The following is a 12,596-nucleotide window of genomic DNA, read 5'->3' on the forward strand; positions in this document are numbered from 1 at the left end:
GTGTTTTTGTAATTTTTAAAATTTGTGTGTGTTCTGGTTGGTTAAAATATATATTTTAGTAGGTTAGTGGGCCTTTGGAAGGCCCAAACTTAAGTTAAATCCGTGGTAGTCTTCAAAATTTTAATTTTATGAACGGGTGATGCAATTGGCGTTTGGGCTTTTAAGAGTAAAGGGGTAAAAGATGACACAAAAAGGAGTGTGGTGTAGTGGCAAGGTGGCACCACTTAGGGGACAAGGAAGTGACTCCATAGAGGAAGCAAGGGGTCCAAGGTTCAAGTCTTGGCTCTTGCAATATATTTTGGTTTTTCTTTTCAATAAAACTAGAAGCAAGTAGGTACGCTTTAAAGTTTAATGTGTTGGATTTATGAAACAAATGAGTTGATGGCCTAGAAATACTGAAATACCCTTGTAAGGTAGAATTACCGAGATACCCTTATAGGGTAAAATTACCATTTTGCCCCTAGGGTGTTAAATGACTATTTTACCCCTCATTCGTAAATGACTAACTTATGTGATGATTGGGTTAGTTGACGTGGATTTCTGTTAGTTATCGTTAATTCGTAAGTCTAATGTGTTAGTGATCAATTGTAGGATTATTGCGTGGGAGATATCGTCATCAATCGTCATCAATCAGGTGTGTAAACGACACCCTCCCTTAGACTGAATCGGTAAAAGCCCAAATTCTAAAACGTTGGTATTTTGTGAAATCGCGAGCGTGCGAGCGCTCGTGAGATAGTTGTTAATGAATATGGTGCATTTGGATAATTAGAGTGTAAAGTGTGCATTTTCATGCACAACGGTATTTTTGGGCTTAATGGGCCAAAAACAGGCCAACGGGCCCACTTTGGTAAAAAGATGAGGTAAGTACTTCTGATTACTTGGTAAACGTTAGAATGAGCATGAACCTTAGCAATAGGTAATAATTACTGAAATACCCTTATGCAGGCAAAATTATGATTTTACCCCTAGCGTTATTTTTTTTTCTAAAAAGTATGATGTTTTGTTTCTGTATACGTATGCCATGACATATTATTTTTGTTGTATGGGACATGGGTTTATATTGATGAAGGAAGCGTTCTGGCAGCCTCGGCGTAATCTGGTGGCCTCGCCACATATATCTGTTCTGGTGACTTCGTCACAATATCTGGCAGCCTCGCTACAATCTGGTGGCTTCACTACATATATATATATATATATATATATATATATATATATATATTCCGGTGGCCTAGCCACTATATCTGTATCTGGTGACTTCGTCACAATATCTGGCAGCCTCGCTGTAATTTCTGTGGTGTGTAGCGGTTGGGTGGGTCGAGTAGTCTCCCCACATGGTGTAAGGCTGGTACGGGGGTGTTATGGATGGCTCTGGGTTGAGATTTCTGCATGCATTATATATTTGTTCTGTATCTACTATGGGCTTATGGGCTTCATTCTGATTTTTGTACTGGGCCAAGGGCTAGATAAGTCTGACCCTGGGGTTTGATCTGTTTTGGGCTATGGTTGGGTTATGTTACACACTGAGACCGAACTCACCCTTTATTTTCATCTCTGAAGGAAATCCCCAACCATAGTGGGCTTGGAGCTGTGAGGGATTCTGAGTGGCCACATCATCTGCAAAGTTGGTTTTTCTAAGTTAGTTTATTTTATTATTTTATATTCTAATTTAATTTTGGGTTTTAAGTTGTAATAAGGCCGCTATTTAAATTTCTTTTTTCCGCTATGGTTTTATTTTCTGATGATACTTATTTTATGATGAAACTGCTAGTGTTAGGCTGCGCGGGGTTTCAAAATTAATAAACGTTTTGAAGACTCAACAAGCACAACAAATGGATAACCTAAAGATTGATAAACCGGCTTTTCATTCAACCGCTGTTTTACAAAGACCTCCCCAATCACTTAAACCAGCGAATGTGTAATAGCCCTAATTTGACCCTAGTCGGGAAGTGGTTTTGGGACCACAAAATCGAGTCATGAAAATAATTAAATGTTAAATTTCATGTCTATTATATGAGATAATGCATGTGTGAAAAATTGATGCAATGATTTTTATCATTTGAATGTGAAATCATTAAATAGGACTTAAGTTGGAAACTTAGAAAATGTGCTTGGTTAAATTTTTTTTAATGGCCAAACATTATATGATTTAATAGATGAGGATTTGCATGTCAATTTTGCCATTTCCAAATTAGTGGCCGACCATGTTGATTGCTTGAGTTAAATATATGTATTTTATATATATACATTATTAAATGAAATGAATTTAAAACATGAAAACAAAATTAAATAAAAGGAAAAGGGTGACAAAAAAAACAATGTTTTCCATATTTCTTCTTCCATTGCTGTAAGTGAAAGAAAGGTTGAAGCTAAGCATTCGGTCCTTTAGATATCTTGAATTAAGGTATGTTCCATGAGCTTGCTTTTAAAATTTTAGTGAATTTGAGATAGTTGCTAAGTCTTTTACTTAGCCCATGTGTAAATTTTAAGTTTGGTGTTGTCATGTATATTCGGCCATGGAAGTTTTCTACTTCATGGATAGTGTGTTAATGTTTTGAAATAGATATGGTAGAAGGATAAGGTTTGAGCTTGTTAATTCTTGAATTGGTTGAGTTTGATAAAATTTAATATTTGTGGCTTAATTGTTTAATGACAATCGGCTATGTTGAAATGCTAAATTAGTGCTAAATTGTAAGTATTTAATTGAGTGTTAGCCGAAATTGAGCTTATGATAGTAATTAGAATTTGTGAAATTTATGCATTCTGTGGTCCAAGTGTGATAAGAACCATACAGTTATGGCATGTAAGCATGAAGATTAGATGATGGATAATTTTAAATGTGAGATGGTTAGAAGTTGATTTAAAGGCTTAATAAGTTAGTTTAAGGTGAAGTCATTAGCTTATGATATTCGGTTTTGGCTACTATGTGTTGGATCTTGAATATTTTAATGTTTTGAATTAGTAATGGATGAAAGATAATGTTTGAGTTTGCTAAATATTGAAATTAAAAGTTAATTATTTATTTGTTGTGTAAGAGCGAAAGTGAACTTAGGAGATGAATTGAGGAAAATTGTTGTTATATGTTAAATGGTTGAGGTTTTGTTGTCATGTAGTGAAGGAGGGTTAAAATATTTAATATGTCAATTGAGTGAAATGTTAATGTACTAAATCTCATATTAGTTGATAGAAGATGATGCTTAAATTGTTAAAAATTTATTTTAACATAGCCGAATGTGTTCATGAATGAAAGAATTATATTGGTTTTGAAATGTATATCTTTAATGCATTTTTAAGTAATAGTTGAAATTCTTGTTATGAGCGAATTATAATATAACCGAATAAAAGGCATGATTAATGAATTAGTGACAAGTGAATTTGTTTAATCTAGCTCAAGAGCTTAAGGAGCCTAATTCGGATAAGGGAAAAAGCTAAACTTACCAAATAGCATATCCGTAGTCATTCGACGACAGTCAAGGTAAGTCTTTGAGTAATGAAACTTAGCTTATGATTTGATAAAATCATGGTATATAAGCATAATAAATAAATTGTGACCTATTGGTTCTACTTGAATTACATAGTGGGATAAATAATTTGTGCATATGACTTGTAGCCGAATGGTTATAGAAACCATGTTGGATAGCGAAACGAAATCGTGTTCTTTGTATGTGGCTATTGAGCCGAAAGTGGAATGGTTGATAAGCATGTTGTGCTTGTGTTCAAATAATGTAAATGAAATGCTAATGTGTTATGATATATATATAGGTGTACATGATAATGGAGAATTATATCCGGGCTAAGTCCCGAAGGCATTCGTGCTGGTGTTATATCCGGGCTATGTCCCGAAGGCATTCGTGCTGGTATTATATCCGGGCTAAGTCTTGAAGGCATTCGTGCTGGTGTTATATCCGAACTAAGTCCCGAAGGCATTCGTGCTGGTGTTATATCCGGGCTAAGTCCCAAAGGCATTCGTGCTGGTGTTATATCCGGGCTAAATTCCCGCAGGCTTTGTGCTGGTATTATATCCGGGCTCAAAGTCCCGCATGCTTTGTGGTGGTGATTGCATTTGGGTTTTAAATCTAGCAGACTTAATACCGATGATTGGAGTAAGATTATGATTTCGAATGTTCGTAGTAAACTACCATTGAATATGTTCAATACATTAAGTTGGTCAGGTATGTATTATATACTTTTATATGTTAGATTGATCGGAATTGAATCATGAATGCGAAATGAGAAGTATATGTGAAAATCTCATATGTGTATGTGTGTATTCGATTATGGTGAAAGGTTATATGAGATTGATTTGGTGATATACATGTTAAATAATATGAATCTAAATAATGGGTAATAAATCTGCTTGGGACAGCAGTAGTAATGTGATTTCGGAAAATCACCATAAATTTTGAAAGTTGAGCTAGAGGCTGAATAAATTATGTCATGAAATCTTAATGAGTCTAGTTTCTTATAAAAGAAACCATGTAAGCAAAAGAGTTTCCAATAATGAGATATTTGAAGTGGCGTGGAACAGAGTCAAAATGACTTCGAGGTCCCCTGTTCTATTTTCAGAAAATCATTATAAATGGTACAAAAATGGTTATAAGATAAAATTTATATTCTTAGACTCCCTAATGAGTATAGTTTCAAATTAAATAAACGATAACATATTTCGAATCCTGTATAATGAGAAATTTGATTCGTAGTGAAGAGTGGTCAGATTAGTCAAATAGTGAAACAGGGGAAACTTCAATAAAAATATGGTATTGATTGGTCAAACCAAAAATTCTGAAAAGTTTATGGATGGAAGATATATGAGTCTATTTTTAGGGAAAATTAATGGCACTTGATTTGGTGTTTCTTAGCTCCAGTTGTAAATAATTTAGTGACTGTTGCTCAGGAAGACAGCTTGTAGTGAATTTGTGATTTTGTTGCAAACATGGTTAAAACTTGTTAATGAGATGCTTTTCGAGTTCTAATGATCTTATTTGTAATTTCGATATTTGGTTTTAATTGAGTTCAGATTCAAGTGAGGTGAATTTGCTAAATATGCATTATGTTCATGGATACTTGGCCAAAATGGCAATTATCTGGGAATGATTTCTTGAAAATTTGAATAATCGATCTATAAGTAAATTAATTGTTTGCATTGCTTAAAGCTTACTAAGCATTGAAGCTTACTCCGTGTTCTCTTTTCCATTTATTATAGGTATATACTTTAGCTCGAGTTGGAAGGGCCGGAGATATCATCACACTATCGAGTCATTATGTGAGTTGAGAAGATTGTATATCATCATGGTTTAAGGCATGTATAGGATAGACTATAGGTAGAATGATATTTCGACTTTGTATACATTATAGCCAGGCGAAGATGGCTTGCCCATTTTGTTTAGAGAAGCCTTATAATTGAACTAATGTGGTGAAATGTTTTAGTTATAACTTGATAGTAGTTAATTTGTTATTAGATATTCAGTTATGTTTTGATAATGAGTCATTTTTGTAAATTTATAAGAGCTCTTATGGAAAATCAATGAGACATGTTTGCATTGTTGATAATTTATGTCTGGTAAGTATCTTTGACCTTATAGAAGTTTTGTTCAGTCAAGTAATACCTCATCACCTTATTCGGCAACGGATACAGGTTAGGAGTGTTACAGAATGCATACTAATTCGTAACTCCATGTGACACGTCAGATCTGGCAATAATGTCTGGGCTGAGTTTGGGGTGTTACATTTAGTGGTATCAGAGCCAAGTTGCAACAACTCGGCTGTGGAACGGGTCTAAAAACGAGAGTTTGTAAAGAAACACTGAATAAAGGTTTTCGAAAATCGTTTTTTTGGAACTTGATTATAAATTGTTTTCGAGAATGTTTCCAATATTTTCTCTTTACAAATAGATGATTTTAAATATTAAAATCAATTTTCTAAAATTAGTTTTTTTTTTAGAAAGTGGCACATCGAATCTCCGGCCCAAGTCTGTAAGTTTTCTGAGCCTTTCTGATTGTTTCTAAAATATCATTATATGCTTGTACAAATCCTTATCATGGTACTTTAGTTAGGGTATTTGGAACCGTAGAAACTCGATAAGTAGATCGAGACCGTAGCTAGGCACCGCAAAGGAAACAAACTCAAACTCAATTATGTTATTCATAAGACATCGTAATAAACATGAAATATTAAAGCGATTCATAAAATTCTTAATCGATATATCTGAAATGAGTACACGAGCAGCTCATTGAAGAGGCCGTGTACGTGGCCGAGGTAATGCTCAGGCTGAATCTTCGTCTTCAGGACATGTACCGGCAGCAGATGCACCGGTACCACTGGCAACGGAGGTAGAGTCTCATGATCGAGGTGTCGGGGATGATGCTCTGTCCCAAGCAATGCTCCAAGTTTTGGAAAGGGTTACTGGGGCAAGTGCGGGAAACGAAATTCAGGGGTCTATTTCTGAGCGGCTCCGGGCCAATGGAGCAAAGATATTTAGGGGCGTATCTGGTGTAGCTCCAAATGTTGCTGAGTATTGGTTAGAAGCCACAGAGTGGATTATGGATGATCTGGACTGCTCTGTTGAGCAGAAGCTGAAGGGAGCCATATCGTTACTCAGAGATAAGGCTTATCATTGGTGGCTCACGGTGAGAGAGGGAACTCTTGCTGACAATGTGACTTGGGAGCTGTTTAAGACAGCCTTCAAAGGAAAGTATGTTGGGGCTAGTTACGTGGACGCTCGCCGGAAAGAATTTCTGAACCTGGTCCAAGGCAGTAAGTCAGTGGCGGAGTATGAGTCTGAGTTTCTAAGACTGAGCCGGTATGCTTCTGAGATTGTCGCTACAGAGTATGAGCGTAGTGTACGCATCGAGGATGGTCTGAGAGATGAACTTAGGGTGCTGATTGATTCGCAGAGGGAGCGTAACTTTGCTGCTTTAGTGGAGAAAGCTAAGATAGCTGAGGAAGTGAAGCATACAGAAAGACAAAATCGTGAGAAAGATCGGAACCGTTTTAGGAGAGATTTAGGACTTTCAGGTGGTATGAACAGGAATGTTAAGAGAGAAAGGGTAATGGAGCCAGTTTGAGCAGTATCGATGAATGCTGTTAGACCGCAAGGTTGTAGGAATTGTGGGAAGATGCATATGGGTGAGTGTCAGAAACGTTATGGTGCTTGTTTTCGATGCAGATCTATAGAGCATAGGGTTAAGGATTGTCCCCAGGAACCAGATCAGTTCCAAATTTTAGAGCAGAGGGTCGCTCAACCAGTGAGGGGTGGACCATAGTTTCCGAGAGGATGTGGGCAAGGCAGTGGTGGTAATGGAAATGGTCGAGGAAGAGGAGCGCCTAGCAAGGGTGCTGGATTTGCTGAGGCTCGTCAGCCGGCGTTAGTGTATACAGCTCGTCACCGAGAGGAGGGTGATGCACCTGACGTCATAACTGGTACATTTCTGATTTCCAGTATGCCGTACACTACGTTGATAGATGTTGGATCTACCCATTCATATGTTGCATGTGCTATATCTGGGTCGCTGGCTGTGCGCTCTGAGGAGACCATGAGTGGGGCATCTGTACTAAGTCCTTTAGATCATTCGGTTAGGGTAGATAAACTGTATAGAGATGTGCCTATAGAAACTCAAGGAAAAGTTTTCTCCGGAGATCTGATGGAGCTACCTTTTGGAGAATTCAATCTCATTTTGGGAATGGATTGGCTTGTTAAGCATAGGGCTACTCTGGATTGTGCTACTAAGCAAATGATGTTAAAGACCACAAAGGATGAGGAGGTTTTGGTAATAGGCGAGCGTAGGAATTATCTATCTAATGTGGTGTCGGCATTAAGAGTCGAGAAATGGATTCGAAAGAGATGTGAGGCTTATTTGGCATTTGTAAACCAATCAAAAACTAAGGATCTGACAGTGGATAAAGTTAGAACTGTCAAGGATTTTCAAGATGTTTTTTCAGAGGAGCTTTCGGGTTTGCCCCCGAACCGAGAGGTTGAGTTTGGAATCGACTTATTTCCTGGAACAGCACCGGTGTCTATTGCATCTTATAGGATGGCACCGAAGGAGTTGATGGAGCTGAAAGCCCAAATTCAAGAGTTATTGGATAAAGGCTTCATTAGACCAAGTGTGTCTCCGTGGGGAGCACCAGTGTTGTTAGTAAAGAAGAAAGATGGGTTAATGCGGATGTACATCGATTATCGGTAGTTGAACAAACTGGCGATTAAGAACAAGTACCCACTACCGAGAATCGATGATTTATTCGACCAACTTAGAGGAGCTTCAGTATTTTCCAAGATTGACCTTCGATCTGGGTATCATCAGTTGAGGGTTAAAGAGGTGGATATTCACAAGACGGCATTTAGAACTCGGTATGGTCACTATGAGTTCTTGGTTATGCCATTTGGGTTGACGAACGCAGCTGCGGCATTTATGGATCTGATGAATCGAGTGTTCTAGCCATACTTGGATCGATTCGTGGTCGTCTTTATCAACGATATTCTGGTTTATTTTGAAACTGAGGAGAAGCATGATGAGCATCTTCGTATTGTGCTGCAAGTGCTGAGGAAGAATGAGCTTTATGCGAAATTCAGTAAGTGTGAGTTCTGGTTGAGAGAGTTAACTTTCTTGGGGCATGTTGTCTCTGCTGGTGGACCCTCAAAAGATTGAAGCGATTCTGGAATGGAAGCCACAGAGGTCAGTGTTAGAAATTCGAAGTTTTTTGGGTTTAGCTGGGTACTATAAAAGGTTTTTGGAAGGATTTTCTATGATGGCAGCGCCTTTGACAAAGCTTATAAGGAAGGGAGTATCGTTTGTTTGGACTAAGAAACAACAGGAATCTTTTGAGAAGCTGAAGAAAGTTTTGACCAAGGCACCTGTACTAATTTAGCTAGAGTCTGGAAAAGATTTTACCGTATGCAGTGATGCATCACATGTAGGGTTGGGCTGTGTGCTGATGCAAGAGGGTAAAGTGGTTGCTTATGCATCGCGACAGCTTAAACCACATGAAGTTAACTATCTTACTCATGATCTGGAGTTGGCAGTGGTAATTTTTACGCTTAAGATTTGGAGACATTACCTGTACGGAGAAAGGTTTATTATATACACAGATCATAAGAGTCTTAAGTACTTGCTGACTTAGAAGGAGCTGAACCTTAGGCAGCGGAGATGGATAGAGTTGCCTAAGGATTATGATTGCGCGATTGAGTATCACCCAGGCAAAGCTAATGTGGTGGCTGATGCCCTAAGTCGTAGAACTGTATCTGATCTGAAATCCATGTTTGCTCGTTTGATTCTATATGACGATGGTAGTCTGTTAGCAGAACTGCAAGTTAGGCCGACCTGGGTGGATGAGATTAAGGAAAAACAGTTGAGGGATGAGTCCCTGGTTTCTCAATTCTGGCAGGTTAAGAATGGGGATACTTTTAAGTTCGAACTGAATAGTGAGGGAGTTCTGTGTTACCGAGGTAGAGTTTTTATTCTGAAAGACTCTGACTTGAGGCAAGCAATTCTGAAAGAAGCTCATGGAGGTGCTGTGGCGTAATCATGGCAGAGAAGAAGCTACTTGGGAGCCAGAAGTGGCGATGCGTCAACAATATCATCATTTGTTTGATTCAGGTAAAATTTCGAGGACGAAATTTCTTTAAGGAGGGTAGAGTTTTAACGCCCCAATTTTCGGGCTTTCTGTGTTTCTGTGATTTTTAAAATTTGTTTGTGTTCTGGTTGGTTAAAACATATATTTTAGTAGGTTAGTGGGCTTTTGGAAGGCCCAAACTTAAGTTAAATCCGTGGTAGTCTTCGGAAATTTAATTTTATGAACAGGTGATGCAATTGGCGTTTGGGCTTTTAAGAGTAAAGGGGTAAAAGATGACACAAAAAGGAGTGTGGTGTAGTGGCAAGGTGGCGCCACTTAGGAGACAAGGAAGTGACGCCATAGAGGAAGCAAGGGGTTCAAATTTCAAGTCTTGGCTCTTACAATATATTTTGGTTTTTCCTTTCGATAAATCTGGAAGCAAGTAGGTGCACTTTAAAGTTTAATGTGTTGGATTTATGACACAAATGAGTTGATGGCCTAGTGGCGGTGGTGTGAGTTGGCATGTAAGAGGACTTTGGTTTGAATCCCTTGGCACGCAAAGGTTGATTATTTTGCTATGTTGGGACGGCAGGAGTTGGTGTTGGTTTTAAACTCTGGTGATGAGGGGATCCCACATCGGGGAGCTAACATAAGAGTAGATGGAGAGCTAGCTTTAAATAGAGCAAACCATGAGGAAAGTAGGCATACCCTTCTTAGCTGATCCCTTTCACTTTGTGACGTGCTCGTTTGGGTTGGGCGTCAGCTAAGAGTGTTTGGAGCGCGGATTAACTGTAGTCTCCTAACAGGTGTGTATTTCTCATTACTCCAGATGGGGACGGCTATTCGGGACGCATGAAATGAAATGGGCCATGTGGTCCCAATGGGTCCGTAGGCCCAAGTGGATAAGTTGTACAATTATCGAAATACCCCCGTAAGATAGAATTACCAAAATACCCCTGTAGGATAGAATTACTGAAATACAGTTGTAGGGTAAAAATACTGAAATACCCTCGTAAGGTAGAATTACCAAGATACCCTTGTGGGATAAAATTACTATTTTGCCCCTAGGGTGTTAAATGACTATTTTACCCCTCGTGCGTAAATGACTAACTTGTGTGATGATTGGGTTAGTTGACGTGGATTTATGTTAGTTATCATTAATTCGTAAGTCTAATGTCTTAGTGATCGATTGTAGGATTATCGCGTGGGAGATATCATCATCAATCGTCATCAACCAGGTGTGTAAACGACACCCTCCCTTAAACTGAATCGGTAAAAGCCAAAATACCGAAACGTTGGTATTTTTTGAACTCGCGAGTGTGCGAGCGCTCGTGAGACAGTTGTTAATGAATATGGTGCATTTGGATAATTAGAGTGCAGAGTGTGCATTTTCGTGCACAACGGTATTTTTGGCTTAATGGGCCGAAAATAGGCCAATAGGCCAACGGGCCCACTTTGGTAAAAAGACGAGGCAAGTACTTCTGATTACTTGGTAAATGTTAGAATGAGCATAAAACCTTAGCAATAGGTAATAATTACTGAAATACCCTTATGCATGTAAAATTACGATTTTACCCCTAGGTTTATTTTTTTTTCTGAAAAGCATGATGTTCTGTTTCTGTATACGTATGCCATGACATATTATTTTTGTTGCATGGGACATGGGTTTATATTGATGGAGGAAGTGTTCAGCGACCTTTGTCAATAACTGTGGCCTCGCCACATATATCTATTCGGTGACTTCGTCACAATATTTGGCGACCTCATTTGCAATCTGGTAACCGCTACATATATATATATATATATATATATATATATATATATATATATATATATATATATATTCGGGTGGCCTAGCCACAATATTCATATCTGGTGACTTCGTCACAATATCATGACCTTGCTGCAATTTCTGTGGTGTGTAGCGGTTGGGTGGGTCGAGTAGTCTCCCCACATGGTGTAAGGCTGGTACGAGGGTGTTATGGATGGCTCTGGGTTGGGATTTCTGCATTCATGATATATTTGTTCTGTATCTACTATGGGCCTATGGGCTTCATTCTGATTTCTGTATTGGGCCAAGGCCCAGATAAGTCTGATTCTAGGGTTTGACCTGTTTTGGGCTATGGTTGGGTTATGTTACACACTGAGTTCACCGAACTCACCCTTTATTTTCATCTCTGTAGGAAATCCCCAACCATAGTGGGCTTGGAGCTGTGAGGGATTCGGAGTGGCCATATCATCTGCAAAGTTGGTTCTTCTAAGTTAGTTTATTTATATTATTTTTATATTCTGATTTAATTTTGGGTTTTAAGTTGTAATAAGGCCGCTATTTAAATTTTTTTTTTCGCTATGGTTTTATTTTCTGATTATATTTATACTATGACGAAACTGCTAGTGTTAGGCTGTGCGAGTTTTCAAAATTAATAAACATTTTCAAGACTCAACAAGCACAACAAATGGATAGCCTAAAGATTGATAAACCGGCTTTTTATTCAACCGTTGTTTTTACAAAGACCACCCCAATCACTTAAACCAGCGAATGCATACTAATTCGTAAGTCCATGTGACACGTCAGATCTGGCCATAACGTTTGGGCCGGGTTTGGAGTGTTCCAACCCGTGTACAACTTTGAGCTTAAGTTTTAAGGGCAGGGGACACACGGCCATAGCACACGCCCATGGGAGGGAACCGTGTGTCACACACGGCCTAGACACACGCCCGTGTGTCCAACCATGTGAACTTTATTAGGCTATTTTCCAAGCCTTTAGTAACCCCTTTATACTACTTGTGCCTAATGGTTACCAAGGTTGAGAAGAAGCATGATTATATACTTGTAAATAGTCTTAATGAAAATAGTTGTATGGAAACCTCATATCATTGGTTTCATACATAAATGGTTATTTCCTATTTAGTGTCATGGATTCCCATATTACTTTAATCCATCTGAAATTGGCGCATTCATGTGATTCATTTCCAATTGATAGCAACCCATCCTTCGTAATTAAAACCATGCATAAAATCGTAGGTCATAGCCTACTTAAATTAAGCCA

Source organism: Gossypium arboreum, chromosome 6 (genome assembly GCF_025698485.1).
Source record: "Gossypium arboreum isolate Shixiya-1 chromosome 6, ASM2569848v2, whole genome shotgun sequence".
Taxonomy (NCBI): Eukaryota; Viridiplantae; Streptophyta; class Magnoliopsida; order Malvales; family Malvaceae; genus Gossypium; species Gossypium arboreum.